Below are 17,342 nucleotides of genomic sequence, written 5' to 3'. Positions count from 1 at the left end.
CTTAGAATGTCCTTTACTTATTTAAGGCAAGTAACCATGTGACAAAATTAGACATATGATATAAATTGTACAAAGCATTACACAGTTTTGTAACATGAACAGCAAACTTAAGTGTATGAACTGTCATGAAACTTACGCCAATTGCATTAATTCTGGTGGCATTAATGCTTAGTCAAGTCGCAACTTTTCCAACATTTCACACACCAAAAACGTGATGAACGAAAACCAACAAAATACTCCCGGTTAGAAGTCTGGTTTTCATTGATCGTGTGTACAATGTTAGATATGTTTTACAATGTTAGATATGTTTAACGGTCTGGTTCACATTGATCGTGTGTACAATGTTAGATATGTTTAACGGTCTATGTTCTTCATTAAACAAGAAAATGCGATCTGGCTGATTACTAAACTTGTAAAAGATATTATGCCCAAAAACATTATTGAACATTTTCATCATGATCCGATAAAACTTATTTTGAAACGGATAGCAGATGTTAATAAATGTCAACACTTTTTGCCTTTATTGATATTTTGTTTTTTAAGGAAGCATTTTCTTATAAAAATCCAGATTTTGCGGTAAGTGGTTTCCCTGACTAGCCTGTGCAGATTGCGTTTCCCAGAGGTAAGTGGTTTCCCTGACTAGCCTGTGCAGATTGCGTTTCCCAGAGGTAAGTGGTTTCCCTGACTAGCCTGTGCAGATTGTGTTTCCCAGAGGTAAGTGGTTTCCCTGAGTAGCCTGTGCGGATTGCGTTTCCCAGAGGTAAGTGGTTTCCCTGACTAGCCTGTGCGGATTATGTTTCCCAGAGGTAAGTGGTTTCCCTGACTAGCCTGTGCGGATTGTGTTTCCCAGAGGTAAGTGGTTTCCCTGACTAGCCTGTGCAGATTGCGTTTCCCAGAGCAAGGCTAATTCATGTTTTTAAAGCTACCTTTTAACTCTTATAATAACAACACAAAGTGAACATAAAAATCCTCTAACTTATTATTATTTTTGTTTGAATTTAGTATGAATGGCAAGGTGTAAATATTGACTTCATTTTCGCAATGGACATAGAAACCCAACAAAAAGACATAAAGGTTCAACTTGTGAATGGAATAATAAAAATGAAAATTGATGAGTAAATTGTGATTGTTAGTGGGTTCGGGAGGTATAAAATTGATGACTTAATGTGTGATTGTTAGTGGGTTCGGGAGGTATAAACTTGATGAGTTAATGTGTGATTGTTAGTGGGTTCGGGACGTATAAAATTGATGACTTAATGTGTGATTGTTAGTGGGTGATAACCAAGTTTGTTTTAAGGTTTGAACTGGTGACCTAGTTTTTGGAAGCAATGTGACAGATTCAAACTAAACCTATAACATATCAAGATAAACATTCTGACCATGTTTGATCATGATTGAGTCATGATAATTGAGATGTGAAACCTAGTGTATTGTTACACAAGTGGCCTTGATTTAAACTCAGGCTAACTATTGTCAAAATAAACTTTTTGCCTTGATAATGTCAGAACATTTTGACCCAGTTTCATCAAGATTCAATAAACATTCAGGCCTTTAGATTCTTAAACAAGCTGACAGTTGAAGCAGCACAATGACATAGGTTGATCACAATTACTCAGTTTGAGAAATGTTTGCTCAATTCAGTTAAAAAATATATATTTAAATGTGTTAATTTCCAAAACATATCACTTAGGAGTCTTCTCGGGGAAATATCTATATGGGAAATTCCCGATGCACTCAATACACAAGCTATGGACACTTGTATTTACAAGTGATTTTGTAAACCATTAAAATTATAATCCAATAGTTCATAATTTATAATTAGTCTCTAAACTAGATGTTCGGATCTCCACAAAACAAATCAACATTTTATGCAAAGCTACAAACATCAGTGACCCCTCTTAGGTATCAATGGCAATTTTATAAACATACTTACATTTAAAATGGAGCCTGACTTTGTAGAGTTAACGATTTAGATATATTGGAACCTGCTGAAAAAGTGTGTGTTTTCCATGTTATTATGTGCTTTAATAAAGCTCTGGATTTTTAATTCAAGTCTGAATGTCAGGGATTAGCGTGACACTGTTGCATCTTCTTCGAATTTCAAAATAGTCAAATAAGGTTGTTGATGAACCCTTGAAATGAAATAATTTGTACTGGTCTTCTTAATTGAAGAGCAGAAACCCCAAATTGCATTGAGTTTTAACTATTTGTTAAAACTTGATTACATCTAAAGTCTAAGGCTGTTAAGCCAGGGTCTCCTGAATGCTTTGCCAAAGTTACCCGTTTTGCCATGGCAACAGGACTTTCCGATTAGGATGTTGTGGCTGAGTTGTAGTTGGGGAACCTGTGAGTATGAGGCCTCTGTAAACAGAAAAAAAAGATCTCAGGGCATCCCAGAAATGTTTCCCTGTAAACCAAATAATTCAATGCATTCTGAAATGGCATTAGTTATATTTGAATCAATTTTGTTTGAGTTAAAAAATAATAAGAAATACATTAAATTTGAAGACTTCAGATAGAAAAGAGATACACAATTAAACACTAGATACTATACTTCTATATGGTGTACACTTGATACAAACCTAGCCTACTAAATAATTGTTTATCCCTTTCTAAAAATATTTATTAAGTTACGTGTAACTCAAAAAAGGTGGTACGGACATAAGGACGGATTTAAGGAAGGGCAGAGCGAATAACAGACAAGAACAAATATTTACGCCCCTCTCCTGCGCCCTTTCAAGGCAATACAAATTGGCCGCTATTATAAATATTACCAATATCATAATAACTGTCAGCTATAATATAGTTTAATCAATATATAAAACGCAAACACTATTTAAATTGAAATTTGGAGTAAAAAAACTCATCACACATTATACATGATAAATTACCAATGTACCTTGCAGATAAAGTAATCTTGGCCCCTGGGTAAGACAGTCTGGAGCCACAGGTCTAGAGACGCTGCACACTTCGGGTAGAACTCATTGAGCATTTGCCTCACGGTACTTGGGCAGGAAGTGTCCCTTGGCGTCCGGGTCCAGCTGACCAGAGAGCCTTTTATTCAGCTGCGTACAAGAGTCACATGTGCATAATCAGTGCATCGGGTCCTGTAGGAACCGGCTCTTAAAACAGATTCCAAGAATTTAAATAAATATCGAAAAATAATGAAGACAATAATTTTATAATGTACTGAAAGCATTTAAATAATTGTTTTACTAAAATGGAATAGAAAAGTTTTTATGCATGGAGAAACTTTTGGTTCAGGAGCTGAATTTCGGCCGCAAAATAGACAAACTATGCCCTGACATACTAAGATTAAAACTTATATTAAATCCAGTGTTATTTGCATTCATTTACCAAGTTTGATCAATATAAAGACACAGAATTCCCATTTGATGCTATGAACTTTTCCTCAATCAGGCAGACAACGGAAAATACTGATGTAAAGTGAACTATATGAGCCACATTCTGGGAAACAATAGGACTTAATGTATGTGCAGTCTGCACAGGATATTCTGGGATGACACTTTAATAGGACTTACTGTATGTGCAATCTGCACAGGCTTATCTGGGATGACAATTTAATAGGACTTAATGTATGTGCAATCTGCACAGGCTAGTCTGGGATGACACTTTAAGCACATACATGAAGCCCCATATCCCAGAACACCGCTAAGATACTACTTATTGTTCTTGTTGCTGCTGCTGCTGCTGCTGCTGGGACTGGGCCATAGACAGAGATGGAGCAAGTCCTGACGCTGAAGTCGCCACCCCAAACCTGAGAATTGCCAATAACAACTGTTGTTGAATGGCGTCAATCGCATACTGCTCTCCAGGCCTAAGGTTCACATTATTCGAGAACAACATATTGAGGTCAGTCACATTAACGGACGTGTCACGCAACGCTTGCTCTACCTGTTGGATCAGATCGCTTCAGTTTGAGTGACTTGTCCGGTCTAATTTGTCGACGCCCATCATTCAATTGTTGCTAAGCGACATGGGTGCTGAGACGGAAGTCAAACTCACCAAGGCTCTGCTGTTGGAAGTGTTGATGTAGCCAGCATGGGAGGATATATTGATAGGAGGCTTGGTAGTCTGACGCAAGACGTCTTCATGCTGATTTTCTTAAGCAAGTTGTAGTATTTGTGCAAGAAGGGGGTTGTCTTCGACTTTCATTTCAATGACGTTTGTCATGTTTGCTAGTAAAGTTCACTGAAAAGGAAATGGAAAGTAAACTAAAACCGAATTGTTTAGTGACACATGAATAAGCCTTGAAACACCTTACCTTACAGACCTGTTTTTTAAATGCCAAACATTGTGCCTATAATTGATTATTAGAATATTGCAATTAATTTTTTGCACTAATTAGAACTCAGGATAACGTAGTATCAATGTTTTACGCGCACCAACTTGAAATTAGAATTTTTGTGTTTGTAGCAAGGTGTACTATTTATTTTTTGTAAATCAAAAACAGGCATTACTTGAGCAATTTAGAATGTGAGACTGTACACCTTTAATTGTGTGACTATAGAACTTTAAATGTGAGACTACAAAATTTTAAATGTGATACTCAGCAACTTAAAATGTGAGACAACACAACTATAAATGTTTCCCTCTACATATTTAAGTGTGAGTCTGCACACCTTTAAATGTGACAGTTTATGACTTATACCTAAGACTTAACAACTTTAAATGTGAGACAATGCAACTGAATGGCATTTAATAAGAAACAATAGATGTGAGTTCAAAATAGTAATAAAACTTAGTGAAATAAGCAAACTAGAGCTGTGTCACAGACGTGACGAATACCCCCACATACTGCATTGAAACATAATATTTTGCATGTCGTCTTCACAAAAAACAGCAGACACCATGCTTAATTTTTAAAACGCACTAAGTGACCCCTTGACCTAGTTTTTGACCCAGAAAGGCCCATGTTCTAACTTGGCCTTAAGATCATCTCAATAAAACTTTTGACCAAATTTGGTGAAGATCGGATGTAAACTACTTGAATTAGAGAGCGGACACCATGCTGAATGTTAAAAAATACAAAAAGGGATCCGGTGACCTAGTTTTATGCCCGGAATGGCCCATGTTCAAACTTGTCCTAGAGATCATTTATATAAAACTTGTGACCAAGTTTGGTGAGGATTGGATGAAAACTACTTGAATTAGAGAGCGGACAACATGGTGAGGTTTAAAACGCACTTAGATACCCCGTGACCTTGTTTTTGACCCGGCATGACCCATATTCAAACTTGACCTAGACATCATCTAGATACAACTTCTGACCAAGTTTGGTGATGATTTGATGAAAACTACTTGAATTAGAGAGCAGACAACATTGTGATGTTTAAAACGCACTAAGTGACCCCGTGACCTTTTTTTGAGCCAACATGACCCATATTCAAACTTGACCTTGACATTATCAAAATATAACTTCTGACCAATTTTCGGTGAAGCTCTGATGAAAACTACTTGAATTAGAGAGCGGACAACATGGTGAGGTTTAAAACACACGAAGTGACCCCGTGACCTAGTTTTTGACCCCACATGGCCCTTGTTCGAACTTGACCTACACATCATCTAGTTACAACTTCTGACCAAGTGTGGTGAAGATCGGATTTAAACTACTTGAAATAGAGAGCGGACATCATACCCAATGTGTAAAACGTACTAAGTGACCATGTGACATAGTTTTTGATCTGACATGGCCCATGTTCGAACTTGGCCTTCAGATCATCTAGATAAAACTTCTGACCAAGTTTGGTGAAGATCGGATGAAAACTACTTGAATAAGAGAGAGGACACCATGCTGAATGTTTAAAAACTCACTAAGTGACCCCGTGACCTAGTTTTTGACCCGGCAAGGCCCATGTTTGAACTTGGCCTAGACATCATGTAGATACAACTTCTGACCAAGTTTGGTGAAGATAGGATGAAAACTACTTGAATTAGAGAGCGGACACTTAATACGAACCAACAGACTGACCGACAGACAAGTTCACTCCTATATACCCCCCTAAACTACGTTTGTGGGGGGTATATTTAAGCCATTATTCTGATAAAAACCTTTAAAATGTGCTATAACTAGGGGCTAGCTCTGTGCAGAGTTTATTTTAACCATTTTTGGATTGGGACAATTCGCAAAAAATCATAGTGTTTTGAATTAAATTCGGAAAATGGTTGTAGTTTTTGCTAAACATAATTTAAAAATTGAGAATAAGTGCTATCAAGATAAATTGCACTTAGGTTCAACTTATAGAGCTGCATAAGGAAACAAACTCAATTTGTAGCCTATTAAAACATTGTTTGGGGTCAAACCTTGAATTGAGAACTTTAGCCAGTAATTATGGAAAAAATAAACTGTTTAAGATTACGACTGGGACTCAATTTTAGCCAAGATTTCGACAAAATGAATAACACTGTATGATCTCACCTGAAGCTCAAGAAGCTGAGCTGATATGCTGGCCTCGCTGATATTGCCAAGGGCTGAATTTGAGTTCTGATTAACTCAATGTTGCAACCTATCAAAACATTCTTTTTCTTTCGGGGAAACCATGAATTGAGAACTTAAGCCAGTAATCATTGATATAGACTTTTTGAGGTAAGAATTCGGCCCCAATTTCAACAAAATAATTAACACTGTAAGGTCTCACCTGTGCTCAAGAAGCTAAGATGACATGCTGATCTTGCTGATATTGCTAAGAGCCGAGTTTGAGTTCTGCTTTATTCAGGTTGCAAGTCAAAGGGCGTACTGGACCACACAACAAAACTGCTGTTATTTTTCAAAGCCTTTTCTTGCATCAAATCAATGCGAGGCCTTTTGGGCTCGGAGTGCTAAGTGCTCATAACAAAACCAAACATGTTCACTTTAAGCACCTTGTTCACAATAGTGGGCGTAAATTGCGTCTGTGGAAAACCCCATGGATATATGGATCTCTTAGTGTTTACAACAAAGTCTTTACTGCCTTTCTGTGTCAGCATGGATGTATTGTGCTCTGGGTATTTACATCCAAGTCATAACTGCCTTTCTGTGTCAGCATGGATGTATCGTGCTCTGAGTTCACAGCAAAGTCATAACTACCTTTCTGTGTCAACAAGGATGTATTGTGCTATGTGTTCACAACCAAGTCATAACTACCTTTCTGTGTCAACAAGGATGTATTGTGCTCTGTGTTCACAACCAAGTCATAACTGCCTTTCTGTGTCAGCATGGATGTATTGTGGTCTGTGTTCACAGCCAAGTCATTACTGCCTTTCTGTGTCAGCATGGATGTATTGTGTTCTGTGTTCACAGCCAAGTCATTACTGCCTTTCTGTGTCAGCATGGGTGTATCGTGTATTGTGTTCACAGCCAAGTCATCACTGCCTTTCTGTTTCAGCATGGGTGTATCGTGTTCTGTGTTCACAGCCAATCATTACTGCCTTTCTGTGTCAGCATGGATATATCTTGCTCTGGGTGTTCACAACCAAGTCATTACTGCCTTTCTGTGTCAGCATGGATGTTTTGTGGTCTGGTTGTTCACAGCATAGTCATTACTGCCTTTCTGTGTCAGCATGGATATATCTTGCTCTGGGTGTTAACTGCATAGTCATTAATGCCTTTCTGTGTCAGCATGGATATATCTTGCTCTGGGTGTTCACAGCATAATCATTACAGCTTTTCTGCGTCAGCATCAATATATCGTTCTCTGGGTGTTCACAGCATAGTCATGACTGCCTTTCTGTTTCAGCATGAATGTATTGTGCTCTGTTTTCACAGCCAAGTCATTACTGCCTTTTTGTGTCAGCATGGGTGTATTGTGTTCTGTGTTCACAGCCAAGTCATTACTGCCTTTCTGTGTCAGCATGGGTGTATCGTGTTCTGTGTTCACAGCCAAGTCATCACTGCCTTTCTGTGTCAGCATGGGTGTATCGTGTTCTGTGTTCACAGCCAATCATTACTGCCTTTCTGTGTCAGCATGGATATATCTTGCTCTGGGTGTTCACAACCAAGTCATTACTGCCTTTCTGTGTCAGCATGGATGTTTTGTGGTCTGGTTGTTCACAGCATAGTCATTACTGCCTTTCTGTGTCAGCATGGATATATCTTGCTCTGGGTGTTCACTGCATAGTCATTAATGCCTTTCTGTGTCAGCATGGATATATCTTGCTCTGGGTGTTCACAGCATAATCATTACTGTTTTTCTGCGTCAGCATCAATATATCGTTCTCTGGGTGTTCACAGCATAGTCATGACTGCCTTTCTGTTTCAGCATGAATGTATTGTGCTCTGTTTTCACAGCCAAGTCATTACTGCCTTTTTGTGTCAGCATGGGTGTATTGTGTTCTGTGTTCACAGCCAAGTCATTACTGCCTTACTGTGTCAGCATGGATGTATTGTGCTCTGGGTGTTCACAACCAAGTCATTACTGCCTTTCTGTGTCAGCATGGATGTATTGTGCTCCGGGTGTTCACAGCATAGTCATTACAAACTTTCTGTGTCAGCATGGATATATCTTGCTCTGGGTGTTCACAGCATAGTCCTTACTTCCTTTCTGTGTCAGCATAGATATATCTTGCTCTGGGTGTTCACAACCAAGTCATTACTGCCTTTCTGCGTCAGCATTGATGTATTGTGCTGTGGGTGTTCACAGCATAGTCATTACTGCCTTTCTGTGTCAGCATGGATATATCTTGCTCTGGGTGTTCACAGCATAGTCCTTACTTCCTTTCTGTGTCAGCATAGATATATCTTGCTCTGGGTGTTCACAACCAAGTCATTACTGCCTTTCTGCGTCAGCATTGATGTATTGTGCTGTGGGTGTTCACAGCATAGTCATTACTGCCTTTCTGTGTCAGCATGGATATATCTTGCTCTGGGTGTTCACAGCATAGTTATTACTGCCTTTCTGTGTCAGCATGGATATATCTTGATCTGGGTGTTCACAACCAAGTCATTACTTCCTTTCTGTGTCAGCATGGATGTATTGTGCTCTGGGTGTTCACAACCAAGTCATTACTGCCTTTCTGTGTCAGCACGGATGTATCGTGCTCTGGGTGTTCACAACCAAGTCATTACTGCCTTTATGTGTCAGCATGGATGTATCGCGCTCTGCGTATTCACAACCAAGTCATTACCGCCTTTCTTTGTCAGCATGGATGTATCGTGCTCTGGGTATTCACAACCAAGTCATTATTGCCTTTCTTTGTTAGTAACATTGCCAAAAGTCTGTTCTATTATGATATTTTGGCCGCTGAGAGGACAATCTGGGGCAGTCCGTAACCCTACTGTTGTACAAACTATCAACAGCAGTCAAAGTATCCCATAGGAAAGCTTATGCTTTTATTGTTCCTTGATTTTCTCCTGTTCAATTTCTGTTTGTCCCATAAAGATTGGAACAAGTTATTGAACTTTTTATTCTTCATGATATTTGTTGTGATGTCCAACAGCAACAACCGACTGTTAGCGTAACCATAACTACCGCTATTTTTTTCTTTAACTTTTCGTGTCTGTAACACTCGTCCCTTTCAGGCCCACGTGGAACTCTAGCTTAACAAAACTACCCAGGCTTATATGTGGACAACTTGACGTGGGCATTGCGTTTGTTCAGAACAGAATTATGCTCAGAATTTCCTGCAGAACGGAGTTGTTCAACGCTGCTGACTTTTTGAGTTAGGAGGTCAAGGGGGAGGAGTTAGAAGTCAGGGGCGGGGAAAGGTGGTTCTGGACTGGGTCTCTTGCAGGCGGGACTTGTGCGGTTGCTGGGTCAACTTGATATCAATGCTGGTGCTCTGCTGAAAACAACAACAACACAGTGGGTGATAGGAACTTGTAACAAATTATATTACAATCTATAACAAACTATGCCTCTTGACAGGTTGTGAAGGTTTTCAACAACATGAATTTCTAATCTGGCATTTTATTGGTTCCTTGTCCTTAATAGCATGAACGTAAAAACAATTAAGTCATTTTGTATTAAAACAAGAAAAGTGTTGGCTAATGCTTTACTTATCTGTAAATTTATATCTTTAATCTTTACTCCATTTCCAGAAATGTATTTTCATAAGCCAATATGCGTATAACTGATGTTAAAAAGTGTCGTCCCAGATTAGCATGTGAAATTCACATAAGCTAATAAGGGAGGGTACTTTTTGACTAGACTGGATTTTCATAAAGAGGATTATTTGTTCAATGAAAAATATCTTTAAGAGGAAAATGTTGTCCGTGATTAGCCTGTGTGGACTGCACAGGCTAATCTGCGACAACAATTTAAGCACATGCATTAGGCCTCATTTTTCAACATCACAGCTTATTTATCTATTAGACAATTTTTTGCTGCATAACACAAAGAAGGAAAACCATCTGGTTAAAAATTTAATATTTTTTAATTGTACTTATTCTATTAATCACATTACTTTTAAAATGCCATTAGATATGTTTTATTGTTAATATAGGTTTCAATAAATGGGAGGCAACAATATTAATATTTAATAATAATATTAATGTCTCACCAATGTTGAAAAAAAACACACACAAATATTATATTACCATGCCTTTACAGATCTTTGATGGTTTAAATCTGTTTAAATTCACACTAGAATTTTTTTTTAAGTCAATCAACAAGTAAGTTGTAAGGCATAATAAAAATAAATAAAACATTAAACAACTTAAGGGCAACAACTCACTGCTGGTGCAGATTTACAGACCTCTCCCTTGTTAGTTTCAGCTAAAATGTCCTTCATGTTGCAATACGAGGACATGGTAAGGCTGTCTCACCCTCACATCGCTGGACTTTGATTTGGCTGAGCCTTTCACTACTCCTTTGTCTTCTATGCTTAGCAGGTGCTGTAACATTGAGAAAACCAATATGAAGTCTTTTGAACTAGTAAATTACTAATACACAGCAATTGTTTTGCCAAATTGAAAAAAGTATCTATACCACACCAATGAGGAAAAGTAGCATAATAATATCAAACATCGGGAAAATTCCATCTTTTAAATTGGGAATTATATGTATTTTTAATTGCATGGAACTTAATTGCACAAATCCGATTAAAATATATTCTTTGACATGCGTTTTTGTTGAAATGTTCAGTTTCAGTGCTCATTTTATTAGTCCACATGCATATAAGGAAGTGCCTATTACGTGTACTTTATAAAGATGGAAAGAAAAGGCTTTTTTTCACATACACCTTGGAGTAAAAATTATGTTACAGGCCATTTGCGCTTAATAACTATCATATTACAATACTAGTTTGTCTGTACTTTGTTGATGCCCATAAATCTATATTATCACAGTTACCAATAACAAAACAATATTTTGTCCAAGTTATTTTAAACATTAACTGTGTTTGATATGATATTTTATGAACAAAATACGGATTAAAGTTTTCAATTTTGTGAAAAAATGAGTAGCCAACTCTTTACAAATGGCAAACTATGTTAAATTGGGAAATTGTGAGCTACTATTAGAATTGCTCAATATGTATGTTAAATTTGCATTTATATGTACACCGATGTCTCAATTACCAGTTTTTAATCATAGTGGTGTTTATACCATATTTGTTCTAATCAGAATTTACAAATACCAACAGACTGGAAGCAGACTAAACTTGAGCCATATTCAGGACAACTGGGCTTAATGAATATGTATAGTACCACATTAGCCTGCGAAGTCCACACAGGCTAACTTGAGACGACACTTTCAACCAAGACATGATTTTTGTTTAGAAATAATTTCTTTAAAGCGAAAATTTCCTCAAAAATGGAAAGCATTATCCCTGATAATTCAGAGTGCGCACTGCACAGGCTAATCTGTGGATGGTACATAACATGCATTAAGCACCCTTTTCCCATAACAAGGATCACCTGGTATCATCTTGTACAACTCTGTAACAGACTGTAGGGGGATTTACTTTGAGCCTCATACCGAGAAAACAGGGCTTTATAAATTGTGCACAAAGTGTCTGCCCAAATAAGCCTACGTAACAACTTAAAATGAAAGACTACATAATTTTTAATTTGATACTCTGCAACTTTAACTGTAAAACAATACAACTTTTAACATGACACTGAACAACTTAAAATATGAGACTGTACATATTTAAATGTGCACAACTTATTACGGGAGACTAAACAACTTGCAATAGACAATACAACAAGTCATAAGACACAATACTGTAAGTTTATGAGTACTTGATCAAACACGTATTGCCTATGGATTAGACAGAAATGCAAAAACAGATGAAAGTCTATGGTGAATTAAGTATATGATACTCTGTCTTGCTACCAGGGGCCATTATACTAGTAATTATAGCCTATTATGGTTAAATCTATTATATGTACGTGATATTGAATCGATACTAGTTGATGTCTACATTTATGCCATTGTTTTTGTAAGACAGACCTTAGATGTAAAGTTTAGTCACTGGCGTTGAAAGTGTGTGCATAAAGATATGAAAGCAGTATAGTGATTTTGTCTTTGCAAACATCCGGTTTCTAATTTAAATAAAAATCATATTAGATCATAATCAATTATACGTGAACACAAATACTTAACAATTTAGAATTTTTTATTTGTATTTTAATTGTACTAAGTTTCAACTTATACAGCTTAATAAGGCAAGTAAATCATTGTTGCAACGTATCAAACACTTTTTTTGGCAAATATTGCATTGTAAATTTTAACCAGTATTAAATATTTATTTTTCTATAGACTTTTTGAGGAATGGGGCTGAATTTAGGCCCAATCTTTGACAAAATTAATAACACTGTAAGGTCTCACCTGAAGCTCAGAAGCTGAGCTGATATGCTGGCTTCGCAGATATTGTTAAGGGCCAAATTTGAGTTCTGATAAACTTCGGGTTGAGAGTCGAAGGGCGTACCTTACAACAAAACTGGTGTCATGTTTTTAAGCCTCCTTTAGTCTCAATTCAATGCGATGCCGTTTGGGCTCAGATTGCAAAACTGGGCGTGTTTACTTTTAGCAACTTGTTTTCAATAATGGGGGGAATTTGCGTCTGAGGTGCACCACATGAATATATTGTGCGCTGAGGACAGTCCGTAACGCTACTACTGTCCTAACTATCTGCAGCAGATATTCTTCTGAATGAATCGTCTCAATTGTTCCTTGATTTGCTCCCGTTCCTCGCTGAATATATAGCTGTCTTATAAAGAATTAAACAAACTATTCAACGTTTCATTCTTCGTGAGATTCTTCGTGATGTCCACAGCTAGAACTAACTGTTAGCGTTAACTGTTAGCGTTACCATAAGTGCTGCTATAACGTCTCGCTTCTGTAACACTCCTCCTACTCGGGCACTAGAGCTAAACAAAACTACTCGGGCTTGCTTGGGGAAATCTCGACACAGACATTTCGGTTGTTCATAACAGCGCGTGAAAACTTGACGTGCTGAGGATTTATTGCAGAACAGACTTGTGTAACGATGCTGACCATTTGAAGCCGGAGGTCCAGTGGGAGGAGCTAGGGATCAGGGGAGGGAAAGGATTGTTTTGTGTTGGGGCTCCTGCAGGCCCGACTGGTGCTGTTGGTTGGCCAACTTGATATCACTGCTGGTGCTCTCCTGAAAACAACAACACTAGATTGGGGGATATGAACTTGTAACACATTTTTATATTACAATGTATAATACACTACATATATGCCTCTTGATTGGATGTGAAGGTTTTCAACAGCAAAACATAATTATCTAAATTTCTAATTTGGCATTTCATTGGTGCCTTGTCCTAAATAGCAATTAATGAAAATTAATGCAATTAAACCATTTCGGATTAAAACATTACAAGTGTTGGCTAATGCTTTAATAACCTGTAAATTCATAGATATTATTCTTACTTAACTTTCAGTGTAATTTTATAAGCCAAATTGCCGCTCATCAATATTAGAAGCTTTCGTCCCAGATTAGCATGTGAAATCCACATAAGCAAATCAGGGAGGACACTTTCTGATCATACTGGATTTTCACAAAAGAAGATACTTATTTTCAACAAAACATACCTTTAAAGAGGTAATTATTGTCCCTAAGTAGCCTGTGCGGACTGCACAGGCTAATCTGGGACTACAATCTAAGCACATGCATTAAGCCCTATTATTTCACAGCGTGGCTCATTGATGTTTTTAGCCAGTTTTTTTCCTGCATAACACTAGAGTGGGGGATATGAACTGCGGGGGATAATAATAAATGGGAGGCAACAACTTCATATTAATGTATTCCCAAAGTTACAAAATCACACACACCATTTTTACCATGCCTTTACAGGTCTTTGGTGTTAAACTCTGTTTAATTTCACACTAGACAACAGTTCCAAAGTAAATCATCATGTCATAAAAGTTGTAAGACATATTACATTTTAATAAAATATGAAACAATTTAATGGCAACAACTTACTGCTGGTACATATTGACAGTTCTCTCCCTTGTTAGTGTAAGCTAAATTAATTAAAGGCCACAATATACTAAATTATTTCCCTATATAATTCAATGTAAAAGCGGCAACTTTAAGAGAAAATAAATGCAACATTTAGAACATAGAGACCACCATAACCATACTTTTTCTGAAAGTTCATTCTAAGCTGAATAGATTTAAGCAATAAAAAAGATATGTCATGTTAAAACCAAACATTAACTTTACTCAAGTCAAACTCTACTTCTTTTGCGCCTTAGATTTTCCGGCCATTTTCTAGTGCAATGTAACTGTTTACAGGCCAAATTTGTATACTTAAGTCTCTAACTTTATCATATGTCAGGGATTAAGTAGCGAGCATCTTTTCTCTCCCTTCCAATATATCCAAGAGATAAAGCAAGAACACCAGTCTAAAGTGTTAATCATGGCTTCGAGTAAAATATGATTTTTTGTGTGAGTATAGCCCTACATGAAACAATTATTTAGTATAATGTAACCTATAAGGCAACCTGAACTGTTTAAAATGCAAAAAATATGCACTTCCTTATCATTTTTCATCTATCCTCAATGTGCATGCCAAATTGCAGATCAATCCTTCACGTAGAAATGTTTGAACAATGAAAATTATTATAATAATGCCTGATAAGACATATGGCTTCCATTGTCGGTGCTTAGATTTATAAAGGTCTTTCAAGAGCAAATAACATTAACTTATATAACAGAATACAGTAAATATACTGTAAACTTCTTATATGCTATATCGTAGAAGAAATATAATATTATTAAAACGTGTTTGGGCTTCTTTCAGTGCGAAATTGTGAGTTTAGAGGTTTCTTTACTTATTATTATCCCCCGCCATAGGCGGAGAGATATTGTTTTGGCATTGTCTGTCAGTCCTTCTGTCCGGAGCCATACCTTGTAAGTGCTTTGGCGGATTTCATTGAAACTTGGTATGAGTATGCATATGGATAAGAGTATGATGCATGCCAAATGGCATTGTACACCATCAGTTAATAATAGAGATATGGCCATTTGTTTCTTGAAAAATGCTTTTTGTGTGTCCGGAGCCATATTTTTAAAGTGCTTTGGCAGATTTTATTGAAACATGAAATGAGTATATATATGGATAAGAGGATGATGCACGCCAAATGACATTGTACACCATCTGTTAATAACGGAGTTATGGCCCTTTGTATCTTGAAACCATGTTGTTTTGAGTGTCAAATATAATACTTTTGTGTCCAGAAGCATATTGGCGTGGGCAGCAATTCAACGAAATGCTTGTTTTAATTATTTTCCCATACAAATTTTCCCATTTAATTATTTTTCTTTACACTTTTCAATACTCGTTAACTCCATAAAACAAAACACATTTATTCCATGAAACTAACAAGAACGCATAATATCCCGTGAAAAAATGGTGGTTTTATGTAAATCATGCTCCTTTGTGACGGGGCCTGTTTTGACAAAAAAAACAACACTGTATACACAATGAAAACTTAACACCTCCTCGCAAACATACTCTATACGGCATTAGATGGAATAGATTCCAATCAAATAGGCATAATTGAATATTTCACAGCTTTATAAAAACTCAAAGCCTGCATGGGGATGACAGAAATTATTGTGGTGTTGTGTTTCTGAGGTGTCTGTATCGGTAAGTTGGAAAGCATCAAGCTGGAGAAGGGTTTGAGTTATTGATCATCAAGCAAAATAAGTTGTACTGTAAACACGATATACACAAAAATAGACGCCATTTTACCTTCTGTGAAATCATATCATATCATTCTCGTCCACTTAACTTATTTATACACTGCAAAAAAAATATTATTTGCGGGACATTATTTTTTATTGATTTTAAGGGTTGAACAATCCACAAATTAAATACAAATATACTGGAAAATAACTGACACAAATTCCATATTTATTGTTTCCGAACTGAGAAAGTCACGCATTAACTACCACGTCCATGAGTCTTTTTTAACCACGAAATAACATGCGGACGAGTATATATGATTTTACAAAAAACAAACAATTTAAAAGGATATTTTACCTTATGTAAACTCATACCATTATTTTCCACTTCATCTTAATAAACAGGAAATACACAAGCAGGGCTTTTCCTTGAGTATTTATGGGTCTGTTAAACGGACCCATACCCAAAGCGTGTTATATGCTGTTCCTTATGAAAATTATATCTCAATTATGTTTCAATTAGATCTAACAAAGTTTATAACTATTATAATAGGATTTTATTCCTATCATTTGAAGTATTATTAATACTTATATTAAATGTGTTTTTCCCAAATCAATGGACTTTTAGCATGAAACAAATTCAAAATCCCAAAATTGCATTTTTTCCCAAAGTGGAGAAGAAAGGGCCTGACAAAGCGTCTCTTTTACCTTCTGCTTCATGCTTGTCCCCCACATCCTCAACATCGTTGTCTCGACCCAGCAGCAACTGGAGCAGCAGAGTAGCTCGATGTATTTCTTGTATGTATATTTAGGACTCACACACATTTACATAAATGTAATAAAAAAAGTATAAGACATGTTCAACATCATAAAATATGGCAAATTAATCAATCTCACATCAAGTGTTACCTTTCTGTAAACATTGCTTAAAATATCAATATACACTCCTCCAAAGATAACTTAAACAATGTCATACTTTATTAAAAAAGTATTCATCCATATACATTTCTTACATGGCATGGTGTTTATAGAAATGAAAGTCTAAAAATAGCCTCAGTTGCTATGTACATGTGCATATATGTAGAAATATGAAATTTTCAGTTGAAATGCTTTGTTTTTTTCATGCAAAGTTTACAAGAACTAAATGTTAGGACCATAATGACACAAACGTTATGGCAACATAACATAATATGCATTATATCTTATGTTCAAACAAAAACCCTCACATTGTATAATCA

The 17,342-nt window shown here is 36.6% G+C and overlaps 1 protein-coding gene across 5 annotated transcripts in view; it reads right to left on the bottom strand.

Moving 5' to 3' along the window:
• Positions 1-17,342, bottom strand: part of LOC127860876 (uncharacterized) — a 183,560-nt gene that overhangs the window by 121,893 nt on the left and 44,325 nt on the right. The window contains exons 4-11 of one of the 5 annotated variants that reach the window (XM_052399178.1): positions 16,813-16,870; positions 12,771-13,569; positions 10,693-10,831; positions 7,145-9,780; positions 6,660-7,087; positions 4,027-4,212; positions 2,900-3,122; positions 2,281-2,361 (exon numbers count right to left, since the gene is read on the bottom strand). The exons of 1 other annotated variant lie outside the window; for it this stretch is intronic. The gene's annotated coding sequence lies outside the window, so the exon portion shown is untranslated. Of the gene's footprint in view, positions 1-2,280; positions 2,362-2,899; positions 3,123-3,684; positions 4,005-4,026; positions 4,213-6,659; positions 7,088-7,144; positions 9,781-10,692; positions 10,832-12,770; positions 13,570-16,812; positions 16,871-17,342 lie in introns of those variants that run through there. 3 more of the 5 variants (XR_008039957.1, XR_008039958.1, XM_052399179.1) reach the window with 3 other exon arrangements.

The sequence above is a fragment of the Dreissena polymorpha genome, chromosome 15, assembly GCF_020536995.1.
Source record: "Dreissena polymorpha isolate Duluth1 chromosome 15, UMN_Dpol_1.0, whole genome shotgun sequence".
NCBI lineage: Eukaryota > Metazoa > Mollusca > Bivalvia > Myida > Dreissenidae > Dreissena > Dreissena polymorpha.
This window is presented reverse-complemented; position numbering and strand designations above follow the sequence as displayed.